The sequence below is a fragment of the Mugil cephalus genome, chromosome 15 (genome assembly GCF_022458985.1).
Source record: "Mugil cephalus isolate CIBA_MC_2020 chromosome 15, CIBA_Mcephalus_1.1, whole genome shotgun sequence".
Lineage (NCBI taxonomy): Eukaryota > Metazoa > Chordata > Actinopteri > Mugiliformes > Mugilidae > Mugil > Mugil cephalus.
In genome coordinates, this window is record NC_061784.1 from 6,874,333 (window position 1) to 6,893,221 (window position 18,889).

General features: G+C 40.7%; 1 protein-coding gene across 2 annotated transcripts in view; it reads right to left on the bottom strand.

Annotated features, from left to right (window-relative positions):
* The window catches only part of camkk1a (calcium/calmodulin-dependent protein kinase kinase 1, alpha a), a 58,609-nt gene extending 42,783 nt beyond the window's left edge, over nt 1-15,826 (bottom strand). For both annotated transcript variants that reach the window (XM_047606455.1, XM_047606454.1), the window contains exon 1: nt 15,439-15,826. The gene's annotated coding sequence lies outside the window, so the exon portion shown is untranslated. The remainder of the gene's footprint in view (nt 1-15,438) is intronic.
* Between the last annotated feature and the right edge of the window lie 3,063 nt (nt 15,827-18,889).

Sequence of the window (18,889 nt, forward strand, 5' to 3'; positions counted from 1 at the left end):
AAAGCTGCATTCATGCAGTGGTGCTCTGAGCCTCAAGCATAATACACATGCTTTTGTTGAACAACAATAGTAGAAGCAGTATTAGTTGTAGTCTTATAACAACAGTATAGTCTGGATAATACATGCATATTAAAATATAATTAAAGTGTTAATATAACATAGCTATCAGCTGTAACAGTGACCAAGCAAAAAGTACACTTCCTTAGAGTGGAGGACCAAAAACGTAACAGACATGTTACATGCGGTTCTAAAAATAAATAAATAAATACATGGTAACCCTCATACAACAGTTTCACAAAAAATATCCATAAATTCTCTATTCATACGGGATAATGGCTTGTCATGAATGATATATTGTATGTTGGTCCCCGTGTGTGTCAGGGCTGCCAAGGAGCCCATGACACACACACATCATAATTTGCCTACCTCCATTTGCATAGTTCAAATGACTGTTATTCAGACTATGTAAATTGCGAGTGCTGGGAAAAAAAAAAAAAAAAAATTTAACTGCTAGCAGCCAGGAGAAATGCATTATTTGATTCCTGACTCATTTTAAAAAACAAAGAGGAACTGTCATATTTTTCTAATTCTTAACACAACTAGTGATTTTGTGTCTCTTGAAACGAGTTCTATCTACAGCATTCAGCCTGTAATATCCTGGCAGAGGTGGGGGACGGAGGAGTGGCCTGGTTATTAATTTTAGCTGCACTGTGACTTTTATTTGTTTACAGAGGCAGGTAACCACACATTCCCATTATGCAGGACATTTTTTATTAGATTTCATCCTTCCTTTATCATCTAACCTTTTTATTTTCATTGCTCCAATCCATCTATGTTAGAGATAAAATGAAATACTTTCTTTCTCTACCCTCGGCTGTGCCATGTGACCATCGCACAGTTAAATTAAACTCCATACTTGATACAAATGTTTACTATGTATTGTCATATTCCAGTTTAACATGGCACAAATGTAACAACACGCTAACAATTCATTAAACCTTTCATGGTCATGGGTCTTTATCTGTCAAAACACCTGTTGGTGCTGGTAATAAAACTAAAGGGCTTGATTTTTTGCCTCCATGGTTTAATAGTCTTTAAAGAAAACAACAGTCCGCATGATATACAGTACTGTTAGGCAGATATGGAAAAAATGCTGTAAACTAAGAATGTTTTCAAAAGTAGAAGTTTTAATAGCTTTCACCAATTAACAAAATGCAGTGAATAAACAGAAGAGAAATCTAGATCAAATCAATATTTGGTATACCATCAAGGCAGCATCAGTTATTCTAGGTGGGTTGTTCCAAACATCTTGGAGGACTAACCGCAGATCTTCTGTGGATGTAGGCTTCCTTAAATCCTTTTGTCTCTTCATGGATGCTGTTGAGATCAGGGCTCTGTGGGGGCCATGCCATCACTTCCAGGACTTCTTGTTCTTCTTTACACTGAAGATAGTTCTTAATGGCCTTGACTGTATGTGTGGGGTTGTTGTCTTGCTGCAGAATAAATTAGGGGCCAATCATATGCCTCCCTGATGTGGTATTGCATGACGGATAAATAGTACCCGAGGACACCATTAATCCTGACCAAATCCAAAGACTCTATTTGCAGAAATGCAGCCCTCAACTTGCAAGGAACCACCACCATGCTTGACTGTCGATTTCAGACACTCATTACTGTATTGTTCAGTGAACAAACTGCCTTCTGCTACAGACAAAAATTTCTGCCATTTTTCTGCACCCCAGTTCCTATGTTTTCACATATACTTTGTATCATATGGAAAAATACTGTTTTGTTTCCATGTCAGAGGTATGGATATTTGGCTGCAATTCTTCCATGAAGACCACTTTTGGCCAGACTTCTCCAGACTGTAGATGGGTGTACCTGGGTTCCACTGGTTTCTGCCAGTTCTGAGCTGATGGCTCTGCTGGATATCTTTCGATTTCAAAGGGTAATAAGCTTGATGTGTTTTTCATCTGTTGAGTTTCCTCTGCATCTACGATCCTACAAATTCCCTGGCTTTGTGTAAGTGCGCCTATAAAGATTGGTGCTGGTTTGAAGGCAAAAGGTAGTAACACCAAACATGAATGTGACTTAGATTTTTCTTTTGTACGCTCACTTTGCATTTTGAAAATTGATAAAAATAAACAATCATTACTTATATTTTTGAAAATATTCTTTACGGCAGTTTTTTCCACCTGACTAAAACTTTTGCATGTTTTAGGCATGGCACTACTCGTCCATGTGGGTGATTAAATGACACACACCTAATGATACGAGCTCTACAGTAGAAAGAACTTCCAAATGAGAAGAAGGATAAATTGTGCGGTGAAGGCTCAACCATGATTGTGCTAACCCCTATTCATGGCAAAAAATGCCTACAGTGTCTTAACTTTGAAAAAGACATCAGAGACATCTATATATTGACATAAGCCATCTTATATGATGTGCAATTCTCATGGGTCATACTGAGAAAGACCCACTGTTCTTGTTTTAGTCACTTGCCAGTACAATAAAGACTTGACAATGACAATTTGTGCTATCTTTCCATTTGTGTGATTTTGGTAGAATTCATATACAAACATATAAAAATATACAAAAAATATACATTCTCTAAAGAAACTTAGTTTGCATATTTCAAGCTCATAATTATATCTTTCATCTTTCTTCAATTAATGAATCAAGCTGAGGAAAAGCATCGACATATTAAATCAATGAGATCTACTTTAGAATATGAAGAGTTTTCAATGCCTTCTTTCAACTCGGTATACATAGAAGGAGCTTCAGCAGAGTAAATTATAGTAAGAGGGGAGAGTGGGCTGTGGAGGGGGAACAAATGAATCCATTTGGCTTCCATTAGTAAACCACTTCCACCCTTAACCTGCCTTCAATTTGTCTCTCACGTCAATTGCAGACAGCAAACAGAGCCTCCCAAGGCCAAAATCTAAATGAAATCCTTTATTCATTGGAAAGAAAGATAGAAAATACTAATGTACCTGAAGAATAATGTACCTTCAGAATACTTCATCATCACGCTGTTCATATGAATCACATGGTTGTGCATATGTTTTCCCATGCAGTGTTTCTCACAAAATTACATTGGACACTGGCGGCTATATATATATATGTACACATATATAGCACATAGAATGGACTAAAAGTCTAGAGTACAGACATCGGGTTTTATAAAGTGGCGATAATGTCAGTTTTTATTGGTGACCAACACAAACGCTACGTGAGTCATCCAAGTCATTTTCTCTGAAAAATACAAAAATATTTCCAGTTCGTTATGAAACCATGAGGGGTAAATTAGAGTAAATTAGACCCTGGCGGGCTGCCACGGTATTGACATTGCATGGGAAACACTGACATGTCTTTCTTTACCTCTTCTGGGGTTCTTGAGAAAATGCAAAGAGCAGGCACGGTGAACACTCAGGGGGGGTGAAGCTTTCCGGTTCATCTAAGGCAAGCCTATGACCTGGCAGCCATGCAGTGATTTATGATTTCTGATTTACACCGATTTCTTTTGTCTGAGTAACTGCAGTATACATGGAGCATTTGACTGTCAAGGGAATAGCTGTGTGTCAAAAGCACACGTTTGTTTTTCCTGAAACCTGAACAATTTAAGTGAAGTGCACCTCAACATGTCAGAATCAAATGCAATCAACTTTGATTGTGCTCTGATTACAACGATGTGATTTGAAGGCAATCTACCTTGTAATAACTTTAACCAAAACTGTCTTTTTTTTTGGATTACTTAAAACATGAAAACACACCAAGAGACAAGGGGAGTGCCATTTTGTCAGGTTTTCTGGGAGTGTTTTTGTTGTAAGACTAGACTCATATAGCATATGGTGATATTGACAAACTGAAAAACTCCTGGTGCGGAACAGAGCACATATTGACAAACACCATACTGCGGGCTCATGCCTACAGTGATTCCTCAGTAAGAAACTTAAAGATACTTTAGGCCAATGATTGACATCGAAATGTAAAAAAAATGCAGCTCCACTAAACTACACACATGCAACAGCTCTGACTCGGCATGCACTGTTTATTTTGATTGCACATGCAATGTGCACCACTTATGTGCAGCCCTGCTCATGATGCATAAATGATAGTAGTAATAGTAAGTCAAACAGGTTCTTTGACACGCAGTGGCTGCTTTATGCTTTATAGCAGGGGGATAGGATGAAAAAAAACAAAACAAAAAACCCAACTGTATGGTTGTGTAGGAGGACTTGCTGTCATGTTACTGCACTAACAACTATGTAAATGTCAGCTGATCAAGAGAAATTAAATAGACTATGTCTTATCTCCAGGTTGAAAGTACACGCTGAATCTCTGAGCTTTGATCCTTCACTACAGAGAGGAACAAATCATCACCATTTATAGTGCTACTCATGTTCATGCAGCGCACACACACTGCAAACTGCTCGGTCCCCTGTATATGCTGTGCATGTGCCATTTGTATCTTTGTCCTAATCAAATTAACATCAGTGCGAGCAGGACAATTATGGCTGACTTCAACGATACAATCATTGCAACGGACACTCGCATCTTTATCCCCACTGCTCACGTCATTACAAAACTATTCAGAGCTGATTCAGAGCAAATGTCAGGAATGACTGGGGGTCTAATTAAAGGGCACTGCAATCAAATTAACTCCATTTGTACAATGAAACCTACTAAATAGACAATTTAGGCACATTAGTGTCACAATTGACCATCAATGCTGATGCTGCCATGCTGAAACAATATAAACATCACAAACGTGCCTATACACAATATTTGTGTTGAACATTTAAGTGAAATCTCTCAGCAGTAAGAATCATGTTAAAAAACAATAAAAAAAAAGCAGATTTTTTTTAATTCAAGGTTTTACTGACTACGAACACAACTCTTGCTGGCTCTCATCCCATATTTAATAAAAGGTTCAGCCAAAACCAATACATCACCTAACACTTACTAATATCATGTAAGAGGTTTTTCCTCCCTGCGGCTCTGCTCTCCCTTGGTGCACAGGTTGATCGGGTCTTTCTCCTGCCACACTTTATTGTTCTCAAAAAGCAGGTATAGGCAGGGTGGGAAGCCCAGTACGAATGTCAACCCACTGCTCCTGGCAGATGATAGAGCGTGCCAAGGGAACAGTGTGTAGATTTTTTTGTGCATGCGCGCGCGCATACACACCCACACAAACTTGATTTAGCTTTTTGAAAAAAAAGAAGAAAGGAGGTCATTTCTTGCTGCTATTCACACACGTGCACAATGAAATGAGTTTTTGCCCATGTTTCTCCTGTTGAGGTAACAAACAATTGGCAGCGCTTACGCCTCATGTGTACAGCATATTAGGTGTCTCCGGAAATGATGAGAGAACCTAATCAGCCATCAACTGTGACCATCACAGGCAATTCTGGGCACCGTGAATGTTGAATATATTTAATGTCACAGACGACATATTTTTAGTGACAACAACCGATTAGGAATGAAACATCAGAGTCAATGATACTCACATCATCAAACCAGCAGCTGCAGGGACCAGTGTAAGGAACTCTCAAGTGCTTTTTGGCCCGATGATGGTACTTGATGAAAAAAGTGAAAAAAGATCTTCAAAGTGATTGCAATTCACCATCAACATTGACATATTCGCCAAACTCGAGGAAGTCTCAAGGGATTAGGAATAATTTATTACATTTCTAGCTCTCTTCACAAAAAAAAAAATCCTTGAATTAAAAAGGACAATGAATGAATGTCATATATTGAGTGAAATGACTGAAAATGTTCAGTATGTACTCAAGAAAACACAATAGGAACATGTGGAAATCACCATCCACTGCTACAGTTGAATATCCAAAGCAAAACCAGCCCAGGTCCTGTCTCAAACAAAGACTCTATTCTACATATTTCTGATGATTAACAATTAAAAGTGACAGCACAGGAAGTTCAGATCTGTCACCAAAACCACCTCCACAAAATCTTCCTTTAAACACACAGGAACAAACGTCATAATTGCTGTATTTTTTGTAGAAAGCAGCTTTTAGTATGTTTACCTGTCACAGACTAATCTCTGGAAGTCTTTAAGTCAATCCAGAGAATGAGCAGGAACCTCTATGACATGTAAATAGATGTGTCCGTAAACCTGTTAACCACATCCAGGTGTAGCTATAATTAATGGGAGGCGATGGACAAAGCAGGTCCACAGAAGGCCATGAGAAGTGATCAATCTGACTGGACAGAAATACACTCTGGGACAATCCCAAACAAATCCAGGGCCACCCTCTCCGAGGTCGGCTGCCACAGGCAATAATAAGCCTCGGATTATACAGGATATAAGTGTGAGCAAACTGGCATGTTGGATGAGCCAATTATTTCTCCCCTACTCACACTGACAATGAGCCTGCAGCTTCTACCAAGGCTGACCTTGCTGGAATCCTAGAAATGTCGCCTGACAAGGGTCCCTCTAACAAGGACAGACCAGGCCAGAATCAATGTCCCTCCCCCACCCCCAGAGGAATGTCAGCTGATCTGCAGATTTGTGCCTTCTGGGATTCACTATATGTTCAAGTTGGGTGGGTCTCGATTGCGGCCCTGCCTCTGTCCTTGTGACTGCCCAGGCTTGCTGGTGGCTAGACCCGCAACTAGCGAATCATCTATTTTTAGACGTGGGGCAAGTCCAGAAGTGATACCAAGAGTTAATATAGACGAGGACCACAATGCAATCAGTGCTTTATCATGACGCTGTAAATCTGTGGTGATGTGGACCTGCAGAGGATTAATCCCTTGCTGCGGGAAAATGAGAAGCCATCTATCTTTTCCCTTGGGAGTGATACTCTTAAATCCCTCAGAGAGGCAGAATAACCCAGTGATCACTATCCCTTCTCATCGCTCTTAGAAACCTGTGATCAGGTGGAGGGCAGGCTGCCAGGTCAGTCCTGATGCATAGACGCTGGTGCTGGTTGCAGATTATTATCGTCTCACTAAATCAGTATCCAGAGCTGTGTATAAAGCCGAGAGTTCTAGCCAGAAAACAAGCCCAGCTTTTACCTTTCACCAGTTTACAATATACTGTATACAAACCAAGACAGTTAAATACAACAGTCTATGTATTTAAGGCACCAACCAAAAAATATTCAATGCAAACGTTTTTTCTGGATCAAACATTTAATTTGTAAAAATGTGTAATTGTTTCACTGCTCAAGCAGCCCCAAAAAGCATAAAATCTAACCTAAACTTTTAATGGCATCACCACTGGGGCCCCATGGCTCACAATGGAATTCATCTTGTGTGTGTACCATGTTTTAAGGTGAACGTCATCAATGTATTTTGCTAAATGCAACCTAATGTCAGAGTCGGAGCAAACGCCAAGGGTCAGGGGATCAACACTGTCTTCCTCCACTGGTGATCATGAATCTCTATACAGCATTTTGTAGGAAATCATTCAGTAGACATTAAGGTATTCAAGCCTTGACCAGAGCAATGAAAGGAGAGCAAGGACCATGCTCCGAGCATGGCTAAAAACATGAAAGTAATTGATGCCACCTTAAACTAAGGGTGTTTAATAGAAAAACCAGTCGCACGAGAATCTCATGCAACCAGATTACTCCACATCTAAGGGAGATCCAAACTATGACATAAGCTACAACTCTGAGAGAAGGGTCTATGTATGCACCATGATTAACTCTACGATATAGAGGTCAGGGCTTGAAATTGTTAAATACTTTTGCACACCGGAGGTGTTGTTCCGGCCTGATATCCTGAGATGACATAGAGCCGCGCACTAATTAAGAGCACATCCTCTCTTCACACGGCGCACGGATGTTTTACCTTCAGGTGCATCTTCATGTCTTTATGCACGCATGTGTGTTTAAGGTCTAATGAGTGTGACCTGAACATGCGTGTGAAGTAATTCGGGTGAAGGTTACAGCACAGGTGTCCAAAATGGCAACATGGCTACATTTCACAGCCTGTAACTGTGTATAATGATCTAATCTAAGCACAATTTACCACATAATTACACTCGCCATGTTGTGGACACTTCCTCCTGTGACTTTGTCTGGCCCTCGATGTTGGTCTCATGTACTCATCACTACATTGTCAGCTGGCTGAAGTAAGCTCCTTCCTGAATGGTATTTCAGAGTCTCTGCAATGAACGCTGTTCTCCACCTTATTTGTCTCCCTCTGCACTTTAAACATCAAAACAAATGTTATTTTTTTAAGCCTTTAGCTCTAGGGAACATCTTCCTAAAACATGGATCGAAGCAAATTAAACCTGAAAAAAAGAAAGGGCGATACGTGGTGGTGTTCTTTGTGCAGGGAAAAGGTCACAGGCAGAGGACTACGGAGGCAATGCCACGAGTGAGCTGCTGGTATCACAGAGGGAAAGGATGTTTATCCCAGCAGCACTTTGATGACTCATCTTAATGATTTTAGTCCCTAAATGCAGATGATTGGTATTTGCATTATTCAGGTCTCATTTGCCTTAGAAATCACATTTACATTCCTTATTCCAGCTGAAGCGTTTACGTGACACCAGCAAACAGAAAAAAAAAGATTTTCCAAGATGACAAAAGTTGACAGATCAAACTTGACTTTGCATTTGACATCTTAATGCTACATTTGCGAGAATAAACAGATATATGAATTGTAATAATTTGGCCTCCTCAATATTAAGAAAATCTACCATGTTCTATGGAAAAACGACTGCAAAGCTGATATGACCTGTGATAAATTATCAAAGAATGAAGTGCACCCTTGTTTTTCCTCACTCTTCTTCCTTAGCCATCATTCTAGCTGATCTCATCATTAAAATTGATCTGAAGGTGCTGTAGCTGATGTCTCGATGGGCCTTCACTTGAGTGGCTGAACAACGTGTTTGCACGCTGGTTAAGTAAAACGTTCCGCTGATTTGTCAAGAAAATGTGCAAAAAACAGAAGTGTTTTTAGTTTTTGACCCTCAACATATGCAGAGTTATGCAGATTTCAGTTTTATGACGTCTGAATTTCTACACAATTATGCTACTGTAGAAAATGGAGGACTACATAGAGCCACTTCAATTAAGCAACCTATATATTTTTATACAAATAAAAAAAATAGTAAATAGTAAAAAACTTAATGTAACCATTTTAGATGACGTGTTTTTCCATTAACTGATGACGATTAATGAATAATGTTAGCAGCTCATTCTCATTCTCCATCCTGGCATTTATGTTTTTTTTTCCTGAGAAATGCAACGGTTTCAGCGCTCTGATCTGTGAACCTCTTTCTCCCTTCATCAGTGATGTTAATGCCAGCATCTAAGAGTCTCTTATTCTCCACCCTGGTGTAAGCTACAAAGAGAAATTTTGATGCGGGCGCTCGGAGTTTGTCGATTCTCCAGAACTGGAATGGATTTTAGGAATGGTTTGCTCACTAAAATAGGTTTCTTTCTCGACAATAGAGTGCAGGTGTCAGCTGGCTCCCGGTCAGATTGTGCTTCTCACTCCTCCAGGATATTATTAAAAAGACTACCAGCTCTGCTCTTTCATGCAGTTCCACCATCGACACAGAGATATTTATGTAAGGCTATCGCTATTGCAAGGACCTGCACCTGAGCAGAAATAGTAAAGCTTGTCATATGGAAAAGAGAGGCTGAAGAGGGGAGTACTGTCAGCAGAGATCTTAGCAGAGGTTTAAGCTCCTTCTCTTGAGCTGGCAGAACTCCCTGAAATCACAAGCTTGTCTTTGGAGCTATGGGAGCCGATTCCTCCCCCGGCAACGCTATCACTGCTAAGCGGTGGAAGACAATCTGCCCAAGCCTCCTCCTCCACCACTGCACACGCAATTTACAGAAGCAGATATAATAAAAACTTAAAAAAATAAATAAAAATTTACTGCACCAAGAATAATGAAGATACAATTTGTTGTTAGAAAATGGTGAAATAAATTAAACCTGAACTTAACATGGTGTGATGATGCAAAAAAAAATAAATAAATAAAATGAAAAAGGGAACGACAAAGTTAGAACAATTCATCCCTGGGGGGACACAAACATCCAAACCAATTTCCAATCAACCCAATGGCTGATGAGCCATCTCACTATAAATGTCAACCTGCTAGTGATTCATTGATTCAGCCGCTGGGGGGTGGGGGTGGGGCAGAAGGGCTGCTTTTCTGTGCAACCTACACCTGGTCATAATGGAAAAACTATCCACTCAGTTAAATCCAAGCTCAGATGTAACCATCTGTTAATAGATTTCTCATTACTACTGTATGTATCACATAGCTGTCACATGTGGGTTGGGTGCCAAACTACATACGACTCTGTGAGCGTGTGGGTTTTCATGTGAAATCACAGTGATATGCATTTGCCATTTTAGCCATGTTGCAGCTTAAGCTTAAACCAGAACCTTTCACCGCCAGCCGCTCTGGAAGGAAATGAAGTGTCACTCATGTGTGGAGCCGGGGGCTAACCTGGATAGGATTCAGGGTTTTGGCTGTCTATAGTATACCCAATGGAGCCCACTATGACAAGCCACCGCAGAGGAAAAGCTGAAGTTTTGGACAGCACACCGCCAGCCTCTCTAGGGGAAGGACACAAACTCAATCAGTCATCAATTATTACACTTAGCTCGCTGGCCATATAGAAATAACCGCAGAGCAACCAGGGATAAAGAGTACCATCTGGAACTTGGAGGACATTAATAGAAATAAAGCTTTAGGAGCTTTAAGAGATACTTGTCTGTGTCTAGGGATTAGAATGAACTGTCACAAATTTTCAGACTAACAACGCTGTTGAAGGAAATTCTGATTTCTTTTAAATGACAGAGAAAAAAGTTTACGCAGGCCTAACAACTCAATTAAAGCAATACAGTTTTTATCTTCTTACACCTTAGACATGTTTGTACATAAGGATGAACGCTGGTGTCTCTCATATGAAGGCTAATAGGAACGGGGAGAAGTGCAACTGGGGTGGAGCGCAGGATGGCACTTGGATGAGGTTAACTGAGAGATCTGAGAACCCCTAGAGTCCTTACTGGTTGTGCTTTGAATAATGAGGCCTAATATGGAGATGTGGCTGCACGCCTGGCACAGAACAAACTAATGAGGACTTGTAAATGTATTCATGTATTCACTTGCTACAAACACCCAAAAAAAACACTTGTAACCAACACTTCGGGTTCCCTAATTAGGTTTCTTTTAGTGTAGTTTGCATCTGAAATCACATTAAGAATCGGGTGCAAAAGTGCAAGTGTGAAAGGTACCATTCATTAATGGAGACATACCTCTTTCCCTGCAACTCTGCCTTCGATTCACAATAATGACGCCACTCAGAACCAAGAGTCAACTTCATGGTGCTGCAATATGGACAGTCACAGCATCTTCTGAGGGACAGGAATCTAGCAGCCCGGAAGCCAGACCAACGTCCCCTGTTTACAAATCATTTGAGGTGGAAGGTTGATCTGAAACTTCTATGTGACGACTTGATTATACTCTGACGACAGGGTAATCAAATCGTTTTGTGGCAGGCTTCATGTTGCAGTGAAGGATGGAAGAGTAATACTGTCATAAACAGATACTTGGATGCAAGACTATCCACTTGTGTATAAAAGGTATTTTTTTACTCTGTAGCGGTTGCTCCATAATGAAACCAGTGGAGTGTTACCAGACTCATTTGGCATAAAAAATGAATCTGGCTACGCGAGGCTGGAAATCTAGTAGATATCTAACATCCCAAATTTAGTGGGATTCATCGTCATCAGTTAGGAATGCAAGCTAGCATGGCTAAAAGTGAGGCTCTCATTCACCTCACCATTTACCTACCTCCTTTACCTTCTCAGGAGTGAACACCGTCTAGTCCAGGCAGCAACAGCTCACAAGATCCATGAAGCAACCTGTTTCTACTTGTCTGATAACGCAATAATGACAATCTCTCAACATCTGCATTTTATGACAACAACTGCAAAACAACAAAAAACAAAGTGGTTGTGCTGCGAGAGTCTGCTGATCCATGCGATATGAAGTAGTGAAATGTGTGGACTCCTGGCAATCTCACTAGTCCGTCTTTAGCAATCTTTTTGTTTCCCTGCAGAATCCCAGAATCATACGTATTTAATATGCATTTATAAAAATGTGGTGTCAGGGCAGAGGAATTGTTAATAAAAGCATGTGACTTTTCTTTTTAATGTGGTATATGTCCGTCTGCATCTTTTACATGAGTCTAATTTATCTTCACTGGTGGTGTGGTAACCTACTAGCAACGGTATGGATCAGTTATATTCTATTTATTCCTTCCTCACCGGGCAGATGGGAAGCTGTGACTTGCTCATTAGTGAACGGATGCAAAGTGTTTGTGTACCTTGACAGACATCAACTGCGCAAATATTCCATGATGTCATCTATAAGTCGTTGTTTTTTTTTGGCTATAGCCATCACCATGTTGGAGTTGCCTGACTCTGCCTAACTCCTGAATGAGAGGATGACAACTATTCAGACAGCTAGCAATATGTGAATGTGTTACAATTATGCATTACTTTAATAAGAGTAAAAATGAAACATATGCCGTCATATTATATTACTGTATTTGTAAACATTTTTATTTCTGCTGTAAAGTTGGATATTTTCACATGGAGATTTATGAGGCTTGACTGCCTTTTGACATCTGCGATTAATTGGCCATTGCCAAAGTTTTTGGCACTTCCACATTGGCTTTATTTTTCAGCCTTAAAAGATGTCACCTAATGAGGGAGTGGTGGCTCCAGACCATGAACTGAAGAAAAGATGGACAGGTTGAACAGTTTGACAAGTGACTGACAGCAGGTGCATCAACAGGAAAGGCAAACAACACATAATACTAAGAGATGGAATAGCACACCCTTCGCAAATAACTGAATGCCCTTTTATTTCCTGAAACCTCACACTTGGTGTTTATGTCCACCCTGGGACACGGGAGAGATGTCATGGAAGTGGAGCTTTGCAAACAGCGAGAGCTTCCAGGAATTGGAGGCCGATTCCGTAGCAGAGGCAGCGGGCGTAGCACTGACAGAAACAACGAGGACGGCCGCTGTTCTTTCCTCACAGCTGTAACATGAAAGCCTGCGAGACATCAAATACAGAGCACTTTGTTGTGGATACAACAGGCCTGAGCCTCTCAACACTCCAGACTGGAAAACATGTGTCAGTCTCATGTTACGAGTTACCTTACATCTCTGTGGGAGAACCACTCTGTGACAGAATGCTGCTAAATGTCATGCTACCAGTTTTTTTTTTTGTTTGTTTAAAAAAAATGACCCATTCTGTTATAAATACAGGCTTCCTTTGAGTTTCAGAGAATCAAATTCCACCTATGCCTCACCCGTGTAGGTCAAGGTCAGACATGGATTTCCATTTTCATTCAGCTTGAGTGCCTGTAAATTTATTGGTTTTGCCTGTCACACGCATACGCACAAATACGTAGAGGTGCAGCCCCCCTTGATGAACATCACCTAGGTAATATATCAAGCAAATGTACAAATCTGTTGGTTTGATTCAATCAAAGAAAGGTGCTTTCTGCAAATTATATATCGCTCTCCAGAGACTTTGGGATAACAATCAGTTGGTATGATGAATGCAAACAGAAAATAGAAACAGTGAGAGAAGCTGCAGTGAACAGCAGCAGAGCAGCACAGAGCAGTCGCGGGGCAGACTTATCTGCTTACAATCTCAGCCTCAGAGCGGAGCCCTTCTTGACATAATACGTGTTAATGATCATCAGGCCTCCATGTAAATCTTTTGAGGACATTTATTTCAGACACTAATGCTGTAAACACAAAGACACACAATGCCGAAATTTTCTCGTAGATCCTGTGCAACCAATTTCCCGGAGGAGGGGGGAGGGAGGGGGCTAAAAGAGCTTGAACATGTCTGTTATGGTTACCAAAGCCAATGTTCAGAGGAGTGTTAAAGCTATCACTACATTAAAGTAGGCGAAGCAAACTGAAGTGCAAAAACAAACTTGACTTTTTTTTCCCCCAATCAAAATAAAAATGGAAATTGAGCAAAAATCCAGGCTAAATAAACAGCTACTGAAAAAGGATCATTAATTTCTGGGGACGTTTTGCCATCTTTCATTCAGTTCTGCTTACACTTGACTAAACAAACCACAATTTTTGAGCAACACTCCGCAAAGTGGGCACATCAGCACAAAATGCAAGCCAGCCACTTGTCGCAAGTTTGTTCAGACTCAAACGTCTTGCAATCTTCCTCTCAGCCCTCAGCTACAGCATCCTACCCTAACACACCCGGTCCCATTTCTGATGACGCTCTCATAAAGGCCCAAGAGCCCAAGAGGGAAGTTGAACTGCACGGCAACAACACTCACGAATACATTAGCGCCGTTGCAAGAACTGCACCCGGTCAACTCAGCTGAGCTCATTTTAGACGTGTCATACCTGTCATATCTTCTACCAACCAAAACTGAAACTGGTGTCTCTCTGCTGAGCAAATGCTGAGCCTCTCTCTGCTAATTGACTAGTCTGAGTGGAAGGACGAAAGACGCCATGTTTCAGTAATTTGTTGCCCGTCAATCATGTTCCAGCTGATTGGATGTGGAGGTGCAGCACCAGAGAGCAGTCATCAAGTCATTCAAGTGACTTGAAAGAGAACAATTTAAACCCGTGCCTCATGAAACAACCTGTAAATAGGCTAAAAGGAGCGCCACTTGAGCCGTACATGAAGCCCTCACTTGTTTTAATCAGACGCTCACAATACGAATACTCTTTTTTGTGCATTTAACATAGAGGCAACCTGAGTGGCTCTCAGAGGAATACGATTTTTTATCAGCATAGTTGTGCCATCAATGCAGACAGTTACACCCAGAGCCCACAGATGTGTCCAGAGCTGCAATAAAATCTCTTTATTAATTATCTGTTCTTTTTGTCAATAATATGCTCAGTGCAGAAACATTATGGGATGTTTGCTTCATGAATTACTTTGTTGATAGATTAATATTCAATCTTCGGCTTACTAACAAATAAATTATTCAAACCTGGCACCAGAGTGTGTAACTGGACCATTAGACAGTAAACTAGAAGAAATCCTCAAATTATCATGTGGCACCAGAATTGTCCTCAGGTCTCCACTGGGACCGAGAACCAGAGTTTGTGAATCAATCATTGAAATTCGTGCCTATGTCGGGTAACATCACCGTATGCCAGGTGCATCATGGCACAGATCAGTTGCGCATCACACGCGCTGCGTTTCAGTGCAGCTTCTGAGTTTGGCGGTGCAAGGCGCTCCAAATCCAGTGCAACAATCTGCAGAGGGCGCGACTCAGTGAGCGTCAATAAAACACGGTCGGGAAACACGTGCGGTCAGATCCATCTGCATTGCACATTCGGCTTCACTTAACACCACGCAGACACAGCACCGACTGTCACCGAACGCGACCGCACCGGGAATGAGATGATCTTAAAAGTTTCACTCACCCGGGCGTGCTCGAGTCCCTTTAATTGTTCCAGTCAAAGGGATCCAGAGGGATGTCCCGAACGGACGCGGCGCCTGTTTTGACTCCTCTTCACAGCCGATTGTAAGCGCTGACAAACAGAAACACGGGCTTCTCCTCTGCTAAGTGTGAGTGACTGAATGCGTGTGTGGCGGGATCAGCAGCTGACCTGATATGTGTCCCATGTTTCACACCCTCTCTTCCGGAAAACACGGATAGACCAGCCTCTAGTACCCTCTCCCCACCCCCAGCGGCTGAACGCACGCACAGCCCCGCGGCTGCTCCCGCTGTTTGCTGCACCACTGCAATGTGCACACGGCGGCAGAAGGGCTGGACACGGACACTTTGACACACTCCGTCTGCTTTGTCGCACGTCGACAGCACACGGATCCCACCAACTTTTATTATTCGACCAGCATTGGGATCCATGGGTCCTAAGACCCGCCCTGTTTCTGCAGCCTGGCCCAGCCATTATATTATTCACTGTGGACCACAATGCGCTGCATCTTCCGGTGTACATTAAAAGCATGCAATTAAACATCCCCTGAACTCATTTACACCTTACATAATCACAAATGACAAACATGGCATCTTATAAAGTGCTCCTTTATTAAAGACAGGGCAGTGGAATCAGTAGAAATAGCGCCTCTAGTGACCATCTCTCTGCTCCATTTCCCAAATGACAAATTTCTCAAGAAACAATTAGAGAGCGGTCTAATTACTGAACCTCTGTTGTATCCTGTTTCGCATGTCCCATGCAATACATTCATGTTTTGACCAGCCAACATTTTTTTTCCCGCGTTTTTGCCAGTTTTATATTTATTTAAAGTAATGCTGTGACTTTTTGGGAAGCATACTTATTTCCTAATGAATTAATGTATTCCGTTTAAAGTCCATTAAGTACTCTAGTTAAAATGAATGCATTCTAAAATAATAGCTCTAAACTAAATCTGCCTTCAGGACTGTTCTAATGTTCAGTTTAGCTTGAACCAGCAAACAGCAGGTAATTCAACTGCATGATCACTTTGGAGGATGTAGTTTGTGGCGCTGTTAAACCTGATTGCAATAAATACTAATGTGTTTCAGTTACAGTTAGCCTAGAATACTAAGGTTGGATTATCAAAATAATAGAAACTTGTAGAGACAACTAAATTCAAATGGTTATGTTTTTATATGGCGTTTTTCTAACTATTGGTACTCAAAGTTATTAACTCTCACAGTGACACATTTGCTCACAGCTAGCACACACATACACACCACTGCCTTGCACTGGGAGCAACCGGGGGCTCAGTGTCTTGCTCAAGGAGACTTCAGCATTTGGCCTTTATTCCGCTTTGCAGCCAAGCCTTCATAAAGATTCAGTGCAGGACTATTGTTTTAGTATGCATTTGTTTCCAGGAGTGTACCTAATGAACTGGCAAGTCCAACACACAAACAGACACAATTAAAAAAATAAATTAATAAATAACAAAAATAGTGATCAAACAGCAATCCACTCACTAAAAAAATTTAATCGGTTTGTTACTTTTACATGCGATGAAATGAGACATATTTTTTCCTCCAGTGTGAATATTTACAGCACACATCCATCAACTTTGCCATGAATTATGGCATTGGTTATGGAAACAATGATGTTTCCAATTTGTAATTGATACTGATCATTTTCAGAATATCTTGATCACTAGATGATGGGCCAAAATATAGCTTTGTTAACAGAGTTTAATCACAGCAGAGTTGTTGAACACAAAGCAAAACCTTTACTAACTGACATTTTACTTACTTTTACTTTTTACTCAGCTTAACTTTTTACTAAGTAACCACATCACCTTGGTCACTGTTTTGCCAACTACTTTTATACATGTTTTCATAATGCTAATTCTGTAAATGTTCTTGATCACACTGTTTATTTTACTAGATAACAATTATTTTCATTTTATTTTAATCTATTGTTATTTTATTTCATCTTTCTTGTGTTTTACAAGAGTGTTAACTTCTATGTACAATGAAGGTACTGTTACAAAGTCATTTCCATCATGGATTATTAAAGCCTAAGTCTAACTTTGGAGGCAGATGATACAGGAACATACCTCACATAATATGCCAGCAGATAAAAGCCTAACAACTGCAACAGAAATGGCTGAGTTGATGTTAAAATTCACTCAGCCTGGTTTGATTAGAAATAATCAAAACACATCCTCCTTTGGCCTCCCTCATGTATCCACCCTCATTTCCAACTGTAAACAGCTGATTGAATCTTAACAGCATATCAGCAGTCTTATTAAGTGCTTCATTGATCCTAGCCACAGATAACGCCATAATCAATACACATACTCTGTACTATATGCTCAGAATGTCAGACTGAACAAAAATGGAGCCTTCCATTTATTTGTTACAGTATCATGCTTTTAACTGTACTATATCCATGATGTCTGCTGGCACATAAGTCCATAGAGTCGTGCTTCAAGTAACAAAGTATTTTGTGGTGAACAGTGCAAGGATGCACTTGGAGAGTATTGTACAAAGCTGCTCGCAAAAAATATTGGGGTAACGTCACAAGTTGCTTTCCTTAAAGAGAAACTGGCAGCTCCATCTAGGATCATTAGTACTAACTCAAATCTACGTCTCTTTGGAGTAGCTTGCAATCCATCAGACAAACCACATTGGAGAGTTAATAGCTGGATGAGTGTGCACAGCTAACATGAGCTGTAATGTTGTGTGGTGAGGAGGTAGTAACCAAATGCAGACACAAGGGGGGGCAAGAAACAAAATAACTTTAATCAAGTCCAAACACTAGAAAACATAAATGGCGGTAATCCGCAGACCACTTGACAAGGTAGAAAAAAGAAAAGAAAGGCAGGACTAAATAAACACACTTGGGCTGAGGAGTTAATGAGACTCTGAAACTAATATGACGAAGAAGTGAAAAATACATCATGCACATCCACAAGCACATATTGTGCAGGTGCTGAGTTTAAAAAAAAAAAAAAAAATGGAAAAAGTAACGAAAAGCTCGAACAATGAAGGGCCCCAATGACTCTGAAACTAATCCGTACACACAGGCAGGAAGTAAAGTAGGACACCAAACACCAAGGAACTATCATAAAATTAAATACAAAACAGGAAACACAAGGAAATTGAAAATATTCAGAACTTAGTACCCTGACATGAGCACCTGAGTTAAAGCTACAGGAAGAAGATGGCTGGTGAGCAGAAAATGCCTGAGCCACAAAAAGGTAAACCTGCCTCAAAACTACCCAAGTATTCTTTTTTCCACATTCTACCACAACACATTATAACTACAGTATTAAAGTGCCTATCTGTTATGACTTGTGGACAGCCTTTGAGAACACTTCCCCTTCCCACTTGCAGCCATGGTGGAAGTTCATGGCAAGTTCATTTGGTTTCTTGGCAACAGCTTCAGCCACACAGCACTG